The 12,971-nt window shown below is 37.8% G+C and overlaps 1 protein-coding gene across 5 annotated transcripts in view; it reads right to left on the bottom strand.

The window, feature by feature from the left end:
• The window catches only part of BNC2 (basonuclin zinc finger protein 2), a 360,624-nt gene that overhangs the window by 123,934 nt on the left and 223,719 nt on the right, over nt 1-12,971 (bottom strand). The window lies entirely within an intron of this gene.

The raw sequence follows: 12,971 nt of genomic DNA, 5'->3' as shown, positions 1-12,971 counted from the left end.
GTCAACCACACCACTCAACTTGGTGTTACCTGCACATTTGCTGAGGCTGCATTTGATGTCTATGTCATTGATAAAGATATTAAACAGTAGTGGTCCCGGTATGGACCCCTGAGGGACACCACTTATCACTGCGTGATTCTTTTTCACAGATGCAGTCTGAAACAGGTCTAGTTTCCAAAGGTCACAATTAACTCTAATTTCTACAGTAAAATGGTGTTCAGGTGAACCCCTGAGACTACAATACTCATAAGATCATCAGAAATTACACCAATTTATGATTAACTGATGAACAAGATTGAAGCTATGTAGAATTATTTGGACTGTTAAAGATTTAAGACTTAATATCTAAGGAAAAAAAAAACCAGATATACCCTAAACTCCAGACTTCTAAATACGTTAAAAATTAGTCCCCCAGTTTACCATAAATTCTGTCATGAATTTACTGCTACTTGAGCCAGCTAGTTTGTTTTGCCCTTCTGTGTAAATTTCATGTTATTCACTGTGACATGAATAATTTAGAGATGAGGGGAGGGGTGGTTTGCAAGGATGAAGGTAATTCTTATCCCCTTGTGATGTTAAATATGATGGAATTGCATATGGCATCACACACTTTATTGAGTATCAATGTTTAAATTTAATTTTCTTTTAATTTTATGGACTATGTTGCAGCACCTAAGCTTCTCACTGCCATTTTAAACAAAACTTTCTGAGCATTTGAAATTATTTTATAGGGACCTCTCCTCCTGTACTTTGGTTTATTCTTGGCTTATGGTCACTGGAGAGTTCGTGTACTCTTGATAAATTGCTTTCTTATATCCAGAGCGCAAAGGCCCTTATCATTTATTTGCTGGCTTCATTCAACACATTTACTCCAAGGAATACTTTTTCAAAGAGTTCTGGTTTCCTCATACTTCATTTCTTTCAACTGATCGTCTGATCTTTCCTAATCTAGTGGTTAAGTCAACTTTGAATAAATAACTTTAAATATTAATTTAACATTCAGAAAAGATAAGGAATTGGCAAGCCTAGGGTCTGCAGTCCTATGTCTCTCCACAGGACATTTATACTGCAGGATGTGAAGGGTGGGATTTTTCTTCCAAAAGCTATTCTTCCACAGTACTTCAACTACATAGGCTTCATGATGTGGGACTGATTTATTTACATGGTCTAATGAATGGGGTTTGATTGAAGCTTAAACAGATCAAACACTTTCCTACTTTTTTTTTTACCCCCTTTATGTGTGATTTTTTTCTAACGTTTATTTTGCTACTACCATAATAGATGTGTCATCAAAATACTCATCTAGAAAAGCCTAGAAAATTGATTTTGTCACTGCGCAGCTGTGCTGTGCTGTATGTGTGCTCACATGCTGACATGTATACATGTACCTGGGAGGGCAGAGCAACAATTCGGAAAATAAAGTAAAATGTTAGTATTATTTTTTAAATACTATTACTCACAATAAGAATTCTGCAAATAATATTGCTTTTAATAGATAGAACAGATCTTCTACCAGACTATCAAGATAACTAAGCAGTCCTGGATCCAGGCTTTCCACCTTCAGTCCTACAGAATGAGAAAAGTGTCTGAAGATGTTAACTGACTTCTCTAAGTTTACACAAATTCAGAACAGACTCAACACCTGAATTAATATTTTCTGAATACTCAATGCTTTTTAATCAGTGCATCATACTGTATTTCTAACATATCATGTGTTAATATGTATCTTAATACTTGGTTTTGTTTCTCTTTACTTAAGAATAAACCCTATGCCTGCAACTTCTTCCAGCTAAAGAAGACCTAGCTTGCTGAGGATTTTTAGGTTATGATTCTACTTTGGCCCAAGTCATAATGATTGTAAGACATCTTTATCTAAATACTGTTGGTTTGATTATAAAACTAATATCTAGAATGAGATTACAAAACTCTGTGGACATTTACCCACTTCATGTAATGGGACAACTCTGAGGGAAAAGCCAAGATAGAATAGAAGTGAAAAAAGAAATTAAAAAAGTCCTTTTAAATTACTAAGCACATTTTTTGACCAGTGGACAGAAATTTTCACACCATACCCTGTACTATTCCATTTATCTGCAACATTCATTTTCAAGCAGTATCATAGACATCCACTTCTCAACATATACACACAAATAAAAGATAGTCCGGTGTTGGCTTAACTTTCCAGGTGACAGTGAAATTAGCTCCAATTTTGAGATGTGCCTTCTTTTGCACATTATTTAATAAACAAATAAGCAGTGGATTTTATCCTTTTGAAGTACAAGTCAGGATATGCACTAAAATCTGGAATTTATTATGCAAAGAAGCATATATTTTTGCATGGGTGTGTGAGAATATTTGCAAACTAAAGAGAGACCTCATGCTATGGACAGAAAAGAAAAAAGGGGAAAAGTAAATGAAGAAAAAGGAAATGCACTTGCACCCATAGGAGAAATAATAGTATGGTAAGCTTCTCAAATTCTTTCAGACCACTGATCATGGAAACTCCTTGTACTTGGCTGGAGAATGAAACTTTTCACTGTGATTTGTAATTTATAAAAATAATTTTGCATCTTGAAAAGAGATTGCTAAGGAAATAGTTGACAGACAAAAGTTACTTTTGGTAGAACTTCTAGCTGATTTCTCTTCTGGTATCATTAGTGAACTAAAGCTCGGGTTCTAAGTGGATTCAAGATTCCATATATACTGTTAGACACATACCTTTTCAAACAAGAGATAAGAGAAGAATCTAAATCTCGAGTTTTTTTCTGTAAGGATAAGAGTTTTAACTTTAGCCTTGCTAAATCTCACAGTAGACAGTTGTTTCCTGCTGTCCTGAGTTGCCCATCTAATTTCATTTGAATAATGCATTCCTCACCATTTTCTGTTCTAAACTATTGGTTCAGTTTCTATATGATAATGAACAATGCTGTGTTTCGAAGATGAATGCATTCAATGGTATCTGCAACAGTGTATGATTCTGTAAGTGTTTAGGAAGAGTTCAGGATGAAACATGCTATATAGTAGAATGAGCTTTATCATACCTGAAAAATGACATAAATAGATGTGTCCTTATTAAGAAGATACCATAAGTAAACATCCTAAACCACATATTAAAAGTCCTTTCCTGGTGCAGTGTGAGGTATCAACTCACACTACTTACACTTTCAGTAGGCTCAGAAGTTCAACCAGAAAAGTCTCAGCATGTTTGTGACTTTTTGGTTTTAACCTGCACAATCTTCTCAAAAAACGTGACTGAAATGGTCTCAGATGATTAAGCTAAGAAGGCTGCCTTTAACAGCACCACCCCAATACTCTGATATTCTTTACCTCGTGTGAGTGGAAAGCTATTCACTGATAGAGGAAAGCTATTCACTGATAGAACAAGAAGAGATCTAAAGGTTCTTAAAATCACATACTTTCTGAAGTAATGAAAATTTTTGTGCAACAGCCTAAAAAGGCCCTTGTGTTTTACTATAAAAACCTAAAATTAGGTAGTATTTCTGTGGTGAAGTCTAAATTTAAATTTTTTCTTTTTTTTCTTTTTTCTCTCCAGAAATTTTAATTATTAAGGGGATGGGGGGGAAACGATGATAAAAAATTAGATGTTACAAAACATCTCCTTCAACACCCCAAGATTTCTAATTGGATGATTAGAACAGGAATCAGAAACTTTTCAGCAGTGTTTTTTTTACCTAATTCTGAAGTATTAAGTATGCACCGTAATAATGTAGATATTTTAGATTATTTCAATTGAAGGGGACCTACAACTATCATCTAGTCCAACTGCCTGACCACTTCAGGGCTAGACCAGCAGTTAAAGCCTGTTATTAAGGGCACTGTCCTAATACCTCTTGAACACTGACAGGCTTGAACACCTCTCTAGGAAGCCCTTTCTAGTGTTTGATCACTGTCTCGGTAAAGAAATGCTTCCTAATATCAAGCATGAACCTCCCTTGTTGCCTTATCCTCTCTTTACCTTCCTGAACATAAACAAAATCTTTCAGATTTTACACAGACTCTGCTTAGGATAATCTGAATTGCAAAGAGAATTTTGAAATTACTACAATATCAATCTTCATACTACAGCCTGAAGTATTCCTACTATGCAAAATTCCAGCAAAAAAACTTTTGACGTATATAAGAAATCAGTGGCCAAACTTTTATATCCTATTCGCGGTTTGTTGGGTTTTGAGGGGGGGGGTGGTGGTGGTGTTAATATAATAAAATGGGGATGGGAAATCTATTTCACCATTTATATTTTACTGGAGTTTTGGGAACCTGTGCAATTCAAAGAAAATTAAGTCCAAAAGATAGTTTAAAATAAGGCTCAAATACTTGTTCAATTTATCAAAAGACAGAAAACAAAGACAAAATCTTTCATTTCACTTATATCTCTCTGGTCAGTTTATAGGCTCAGCTATGACCCCTTCCTTCCCAACATGCAGTGGACAAGGTCAGCCAAATTAAAAGTCATGTCTCTGAGTGGATTAATTTTTTTGTTAAGCAAAAGAAATACAAGTATGCAGTGATTAATTTTTTACTTTGGAGGTCTCATATTGTTTTTTGGATAGCTACAATAAAAGCATGACATTTTGCCTTTATGGAATATAAAATATTTTGAAATATCCTAGTTTTAATGCAATTGGAATTATAAATACACGTATCTTTTGCTAATGTCCTGATTCTAGATTAATATTTAGGTACCTAGAGAGGGATGAAAAAGTCTAGTGGAACCCTTTCTCTCAGATGAATTGCCTGGCTGTATTTCTCAGACCACCACAAAGAGTCAGTAAATTGCACTGTAGAGGTCATTATAGATCTCATTTCATTTCAGTTTTAAATTTGGGCTCTGCAATAGTCTCACTCTAGATTTTCTGACATGCTCTTTAGTGAGTTCTCTAACTTACCAAAAAGGCATACAGTTGGAATGCATACACATACACATGACAACACAGAATTTTATAAACATTATCATCTTTCCAGATTACTAGATTTGTTCAAGGGTCAACAGGAAAATGAAAAAGAAATTTTATGTAGTGTCCAGACAATAACAGAGAGCTTCCCAGACATTTTTTTAATCTAAGTAAGTGGGCTACTTTTGATAGCAAGAGAAACTGAAATTAGCAGACAGATCAAATATACATTGACATAAAAAGATTCCATAATACTGTGGCAACAACAGCATGTTGAGTATAGTAATTACAGCATTAATAATGGCAATATGGAGCTTCACATTTCAGAGTTCAAGATATTTTTCTTGCACCAAGTTTGCTGATGACATCAAGCTGTGTGATTGGTCAATATGCTGGAGGGAAGGAATGCCACCCAGAAGGACCTGACGGTGTCAAGAGGTGGGCCTGCAAAAAACGCATAAAGTTCAACAAGGCCAAGTGCAAGCTTCTGCACCTGGGCCAGGGCAATCCCAAGCACAGACAGAGGCTGAGCAGAGAATGGACTGAAAGCAGCCCTGAGGAGAAGGACTTGGGGCTGCTGGTGGATGAGAAACTGAACATGAGCCGGCTTCAGTGTGCGCTCGCAGCCCAGAAAGCCAACCGTATCCTGGGCTGCATCAAAAGGAGCGTGACCAGCAGGTCGAAGGAGGTGATCCTGACCTTCTATGTACTCTGCTCTGGTGAGACCCCACCTGCAGTACTTCATTCAGCTCTCGTGCCCCCAACACAAGAGGGACGTGGACCTGCTCGAGCAAGTCCAGAAGAGGGCCATGAAGATGTTCAGAGGGCTGGAGCACCTCCCCTGTGAAGAGCAGCTGAAAGACTTAGGCTTGTTCAGCCTGTAGAAGGCTCTGGGGAAACCTTAGAGCAGCTTTCAGCACCTAAAGGGGAACGATACGAAATATGGAAAGGGACTTTTCACAAGGGCATGTAGTGACAGGACAAGGGAGAATGGTTTTAAGCTGTCAGAGGGGAGATTTAGATTGGACATTAGGAAGAAATTCGCAGTAAGGGTGGTGAGACACTGGCACAGGTTGCCCACCCAGAAGCTGTGCCTGCCCCATCCCTGGAGGTGTTCAAGGGCTTTGAGCAACCTGATCTAGTGGAAGGTGTCCCTGCCCATTGCAGGGGGATTCAAATTAGATAACTATATGATCTTTAAGGTCCCTTCCAACCCAAACCATTCTATGATTCTTTCCATCAAGAACAGAAGGTAGCTCATGAATGACTAAAATGCTGGAGGGACAGGTAAACTACTGCAGACATAAGAAGTGGCCCAAGCTAACCTCCCTCAGGATGCAGTGTTAATACCACCTGTAACATGGTGCATTTTGTATGTGGAAAAAATTGCTTTTCAAATATATCATGCTTAGAAGGTGACTAAGGACAAGAAAACTTGCCAGTGCCTACTGAATGTCTCACATATTCTCAGTGTACAAAATGATTCCATTCACCCTGGTATAAGTGCACAAAGCATGGGACATTTACATTTATATGGGTGGGTGAACATCGTGAATCAGTCTGGATATAAATTCCAGCTATGGCATCCTTTAGTGATCTCCATTTCACTTCCATCTTTGTCCCTTTCACAATTTAATCCAGATAGAAGAGAAATACTCACTAAGACACTGTGGGTTTCAAAAGATCATGAAAGGAAAGTGAGTCAGGCATATTCTAATTCACAGGCAAACTCAACTTTTCCTTCTGCCTTTTACTGTATTTAAGAGCTAATAATGGAAACCATTTGCCAAATGCACTTAGTCTCTGACAGAGGGACACATATGTGATCTTCTAATTTACAGCTTGCATGTACAGATGTTCACACTTAGTAAAAGGATTCTAAACAGCATTTTAAAATTAAACATGTGTTGATAATAGGTGTTTCAAACCTAAACAACACAGCAACTAAACTGATAAATGTCTTCATGCCTCACCATGCCTCCTGCTCTAACATTTTCATAACAGATCAAAAAAAAAACACAACCCAGCACTTCAGCTGCATGTACACAAAATAAATGTTATTAAAAAAATGTCTGAATTAAAACTTTCATTAAATCTTCTATGATCTGATTCCAACTTTAAACATCTAGATTGCTACTAAGTTTATGTAGCCGAAAGCAGAACCACAGTTTGTTCACAGACGTTGCTTGCTGTCTGCAATTTTTTTTCATCCCTCTGCAAAACTTTGAACCCCATCCAGCTTTGACACACTGCCTCTTCAGTTAATAACTATCAAGTTTCCCCTTGTCTCCTGTCTACTTTTCTTTGAGGCAATTGCGCACTCAGCACCCCGAGATAATAACACACATCTATAAGATAAAAGCAATGGCATTAATGTAATTGTCTGCCTTTCTCTCTTTAGCCTAATCTTTTTTTTCCTTCAGTTTTGACTGCCTCTGTGACACCTGTTTTTGTCTCCTCTGATCCTACGACAGGTTTTCCGCTGACAAGGTTTTTGCCTGACAGAGATTCTGCCAGACAAGAACATAATAAAATATGAAGAGCTGCTTGTCAGAATTTCTGCCAATGCTCACATGAAATAAGGGGAAAAAAATAAAAAATCCTGACTTTTCTTTTAAAGGGGCCCTGCACTGGTCGCTTCTGGCCTGTCAAGAAAACAGCCTTCCTGGCCAATTCCTGCAAGTCAAACAGGTGTTTTCTTTTATGTTGTTTTTCTATACAAAAGCCTTTTTCTTCAATAGTGGAAAACATGATTACAGAGGAAAAGAGGGGGAAAAAAAACAAACCGAAAAACAAAGAGAACAAAAAAAGTGCCCCAAAATGCTTTCTCCTTAAAATGAAGGTTAGACCTAACTTTGCATATTGGTACCTTGTGAGCACGTTTTTAATTGAAATTTACTCCTTAAATACAGTGGCAGGCTTTTTCTCCCTCCTCCTTGTTGATAGCTAATGTGTTCAAGGGAACAAGCTGCAAAGGATTTTCATTCCAAGTTCTCAGGAAAACAACTAGGCTACTAGACACTTCCTGCGTGGGCATATCACATGAGTGAAGACACCTGACTGCAGTGACCATGTTAGGGAAAATGAGACAGAGTGTCTTCTCTTCTGTGGCCTTTGGACCTCGACATCCTCTCCATCTGTGCATTTCTGCCTATGTGAAAATGGATTTTAGCACTGATGACTACCCTGATGGAGAAACACATTTAGATTAATAAGGTGAGCATCCCAACACACAGCTGCTTTTGTGTGTGTTGTTCAAGACAGCAACTGTTCATCAGGCCATGGTTTCACTGCTCTGAGTGCACTAACTGGCTTTCACTGCGCTAACCAGTCTCCCTGGAAACCTGTGCCCTGCATTCTCAGCCCATGGGTCCAGGAGCCCTAACAAAGCTCAGGCCTAGACTTTCATTCCCTTCCTAAGGTACCTCACAGATGTACCTGTCTATAGTCCTGTCTTCTAGATAATCCTCAGATGCATGTTGCAGCCTCTTCTTCAGCCCTGTCTCTGGCCTCACTTTCTTTTGTTCCTGATTGGAACTCCTGAGTGGACCCTTGACCTGATTCATTCCCTTGCAATACCTAATGTAGTCAAAAGACTCAGTTTACCAGCTCTTGATTCTGTCTACTATGAACAGACCCCAAGGAACTATGCCCATGGTGCAGGCTTGGCCAGTGTTGGACTTGCCATTGACTACTGGCTCAGAATTCTCTGTTGGGCAGCTCTGCTTTTGCTGTTCCTTGACACATGGATTGACAGTGTCATTGCTGAAACCTGCAACTTATAATGGAAGCCACTAAATTAATGTATCTCTTTCTATTACCTCTACTAGTCATCGATCTTCTAGCTTTCCTACCTCTTGTCTCCAAAGCCAAATGCTTCCTTTCTGTTAGCCATTAACACCATATTAAAAAATATTCTCTCCCTTAATAAGGGTGAGATAGGAGTTACTATGCCTTTTAATAGTCCTAAATACCATCTGGTTAACATACTATACAAAGTGAGACAGAAGCACATTTGGGAGTCATGGACTGTGGTGTGGATTTGAAGGATTTCCATCTTAATCCAAATGCATCTCAAATTCCATTAACTGTGTTTCACAGATTCACAGAAGTCTAGGTTAGAAAGAGTTTCTGCAGATTATCTGGTGCAGCCTTGTACTGAAAGCAGGGCTTCAGATTAGGTTATCTCTGGCCCTGTCAAGCTGAGCCTTTGATATTTACTATAGGGGAAATTCCACCACTTCTCCAGGCAGCCTATTCCATCTTTTATGAAGTCTTGAAAACTGTAATGAAAATACAACAGGCACTGCCCACCTGTTAATATCATTCTGTTAGGATGGAGTACTGCTTTGTAGAGGCATTTCACAAAAGCAAGCCAAGACTGTGGTGGTGTTTCAATCTAGGGTGTAACTCTGCTTCAAGCCTATGAAAGTCTCTCCCACTTGTGCTAAACCACATCTGCTTTTCCAGAAAACCTACTGTACTAAGGTTGCTGAAAGCAGTTCAGACCCTGGGAAGACTGGTTCATACAGCTAGTTCCACCACTCATAAACATCAGTCTTTCCCCCCCAGTTCATGTACTGTGACCATTTCACAAAGCTCCCGTTAAACATACTTCAGAAAAATTGTCTGTAATCAATTATAATATAATTAGAGAAGTCTCTGAGACTCATTATACATTTCTTGTATTATCTTTTCTATCTCTAAAATCCAGATGGAATTGGGATAATAAAGTAACACTATTGTCTGCTAAATTAATCTGGTGCAAGTTTCCTCATAATGCTACAGCACAAATTGAAATTCTTCCTAGTAGCTAAAAAAAAAATAAAATAAAAATTTATTCCACTGAATTTCACATTTGTAAAACAGAAAGCTGAGGTAAGGTTACCCATGGTATTATTGCTACTTTGTAAAATTTGAAAGCAATATGAATTTTTTATTCTTGCAGTCAAATCTAATTTTAACCTTCTGAAGCTATGTGGAATAGAGTGGTAGGGTTTGTTTCATTTAGAGCTCTCAATTTGTGTTCTGCTTAACCTACTGAACTCTAGTTAATTAAGATGTTCCTATAAACAATTAAGCTTCTTGTAGGATCGTTAAGAAGATATAAAAATTTATGATGTAATAAAGTGTAATAAAATGATAAAGTGGTTAGTACATCATAGCAATTCATGTGCAGCAGCATAGGTGTTAAAAGAGACAAGTGAGCAGGTACTGTCACCTTAATGCCCTAGAGAATTGTAGATGCATATTGCAGAAGTCCACCACTGCTGCCCCACAAATCCATTAGTGATGAACATTCTCAGGTCCCACAGAATTTAACCTATTCATCTCTGAATCAAGCAGTGTACACCAGACACTCTTGTGCTCCTCTCTGAAGCTGTGCCATGCAATGAACTTCGTATCACCACACTTAAGGGGGCAAGAGCAATGACTGCCTGTCAAAAAAGCAGCCTCTACTATGACTGGAAAGAGGAATTCCAAGTGCTAATTAAAAAAAAATATTGTTTTTATTGCCTTTGCTCCATCATGCACATAGCAAGCCTAATTTTTTCCCTACTAGATTCTTTCCTTAAGAAGAGAGGGTAGGACGTCATTGTCCAAGACATCCCCAAGGATTTTATCCTATGGTATTGGGTGTATTAAATGGGATGAATCCTTCTCTGCAAAATGTAAATTTAATAATAACAGGCACCAAATAATATCTTGCACTTTTGAAATACTTTTAGTCTAAACTTCTCTGGTTATTTCATAGCTAGTCAAGGGAGATCGTAGTTATGAAAGTGGCCTTGTATGTATTTCGGAGATGCCAATGAATATCTGATGATATGAATGTCAGTTCTGTGAGAGTACAAAGTGTGATTAGTAAATTAAATTTTCTTCAGACTATAAAACATTCACATTGAAAAAGGGCTTTATTTGAAATGTGAATATAGCCCAACCCAGCAGAAAAGGGCAGTATGCTTCAAATTAGGTCATGGTCTGTGAAGAATTTGGCTGGTGTTGGAGCAGTCCTTAGCTGACTGCTTATGTCTGGTCATGGATAATCTCACCTGACCACGTCCAAAGGACATTGGTATGTTCAACCCCAGGACTGCGAGGCAATAAAGCTGGCTAGAGGGAGAAAAGTCTAACGTCTCCACGACTGCATGGAGATGTTCTGGGGTGGCAGGGAAGAAAGCAAAAAATATTTTCATCTGAATGGACCCCCAAGCAAATCCAAGAAAGTGTGAGTGTAAGCATATATAAGTTGGAGCCTGTGGTTTTACCCCCAGGGAAAACCTTACTCAACACTTGAGGATCTCAAATTCGTGTGAGGACTAAACCCTTGACCATACAGTTATGTAAGTAGCAGCTGAATACAAGGATGGAAATGGAAAAGGATGGCCTTTTATTTGATCTTGGTGCAAATAAGCATTATTTCTTTTCTATCACTTGTGTCTTATAAACCTTTCAAACAACACTGTATTTGTCTTGGATGCCTTAATACTTGGATAGTCTCATCTGCTTTACCTCAGCTTGACTTGAATTAAGAGTGGTATCAGAGTAACCCAAAGCAGACACTACAGCACGTAATTCCTACCAATGTGGCAGGTTTTAAAACCAGCTACTGCATCAGAGTACCCACAAGATAACAGAGTGCATCTTCTCTGTTCTGCATTGGTTGCTTTGGGATTTGCTGCTGAAGGGAACCAAACAGGGATGGCATAGGCAGAAAGGAGGACTTTAAAAAGTGTTTACCAGTAACGAATGTTAATCAGGTAAGGTTCCTGGAAGCAACTGAGTAATGAAAAATATGCCTCAGCCTTCAGGGTCAAAAGGAAGTTATATCAGATGGATTAAAATGATTTTGTCAGTAAAAGACAGGAAAAGCCAAACTAGATCTAAAACAGTTTTACTTTAAAAGTCATGAAGAACTAGGCTTCATTATCAATGAATTGCAGGTAATTACTTTGCTAAAAATCTCTATGTAACTGAAAAAAAAAACCAACAAACCAACAAAAAAAAAACAACCAACAAAAACCCTGTAATATTCTTTAGTAATTTTAAAGTATTTTAAAGAATTAAATAAACTGTATAGAAGGAAACAAGTATGTTCTGTATGCAAAAATTGTGATTATTTTCTGTACCTATAGAATGCAGCACTCCTCTTCTTTCCCACTTCATTCATATGCAGCTAAATTTTAAAATCTAAACTTTCTTCCTGGACCAAGTCCTATCAGCAACTTTGGGGTAAGAGAGAGATACAATTTCCAAAATTTTCACAGCATTCTTTTTTTATTTTATTTTATTTTTTAATTTATTTACACTATCCTTCCTTTCTTCTCACTTCATGTTTCTTTTGCCTGACAATTTCATGAACTATCAGGTAGAAATTCAGATACCACAACCATTCTGAGTGAAGATGTCAGAATCATGTCATGCATGTGATTTTAAAACAAAGCAGTCTTCATTTTCTAATTTAGGTTGTTTTCATTCTTAGTCTCATTTACAGCAAGCTAGTACATGCATTATATAAATACTGGCAGCAGAGAACTTCCTTCACAAGGTGAAAGTGTAACCCACATGACAAATCTCTGAGCATGATGGCTGCTTTTAAACTGAGTAAGAGTAATAGATTTGCCCTATGTGCTAAAGTCTCCTAGTTAATGTTGCTGTCATTAAAACTCAAGGGAAGTTAATTTCAAAGGTACTAGAGAAAAGGCCTGGCCAAGTCTTGGACTGGAGATGGAGGATGGCTCATACCTAAGAGAGGTACTAAGGCCTGCTTGGATAAATAGCCTGGCCCTGAGCTGTGCTGATTAGCATAATGCAAATGAAAGGATGTCAAAGATCATCCTAGGACTGTGAATCAGCTTCCTATGAGAAAAAACAAAAACAAAAAAACCACAAAAATCCCCAAAAAAGGGAGATGGTAAAAATGTTCATAGGATAATTCATTTCCGAGAGTGGATTTAACAGGGTGAAATTCAGGCCAAGAATACAGAGTATCAAAAAAAAAAAAAAAAAAAAAAAAAGTCTGAAAAATGTGCTGCTGCTGTCTGACTGAGTTTTACA

The sequence above is a fragment of the Lathamus discolor genome, chromosome Z (genome assembly GCF_037157495.1).
Source record: "Lathamus discolor isolate bLatDis1 chromosome Z, bLatDis1.hap1, whole genome shotgun sequence".
NCBI classification, from domain to species: Eukaryota; Metazoa; Chordata; class Aves; order Psittaciformes; family Psittacidae; genus Lathamus; species Lathamus discolor.
This window is presented reverse-complemented; position numbering and strand designations above follow the sequence as displayed.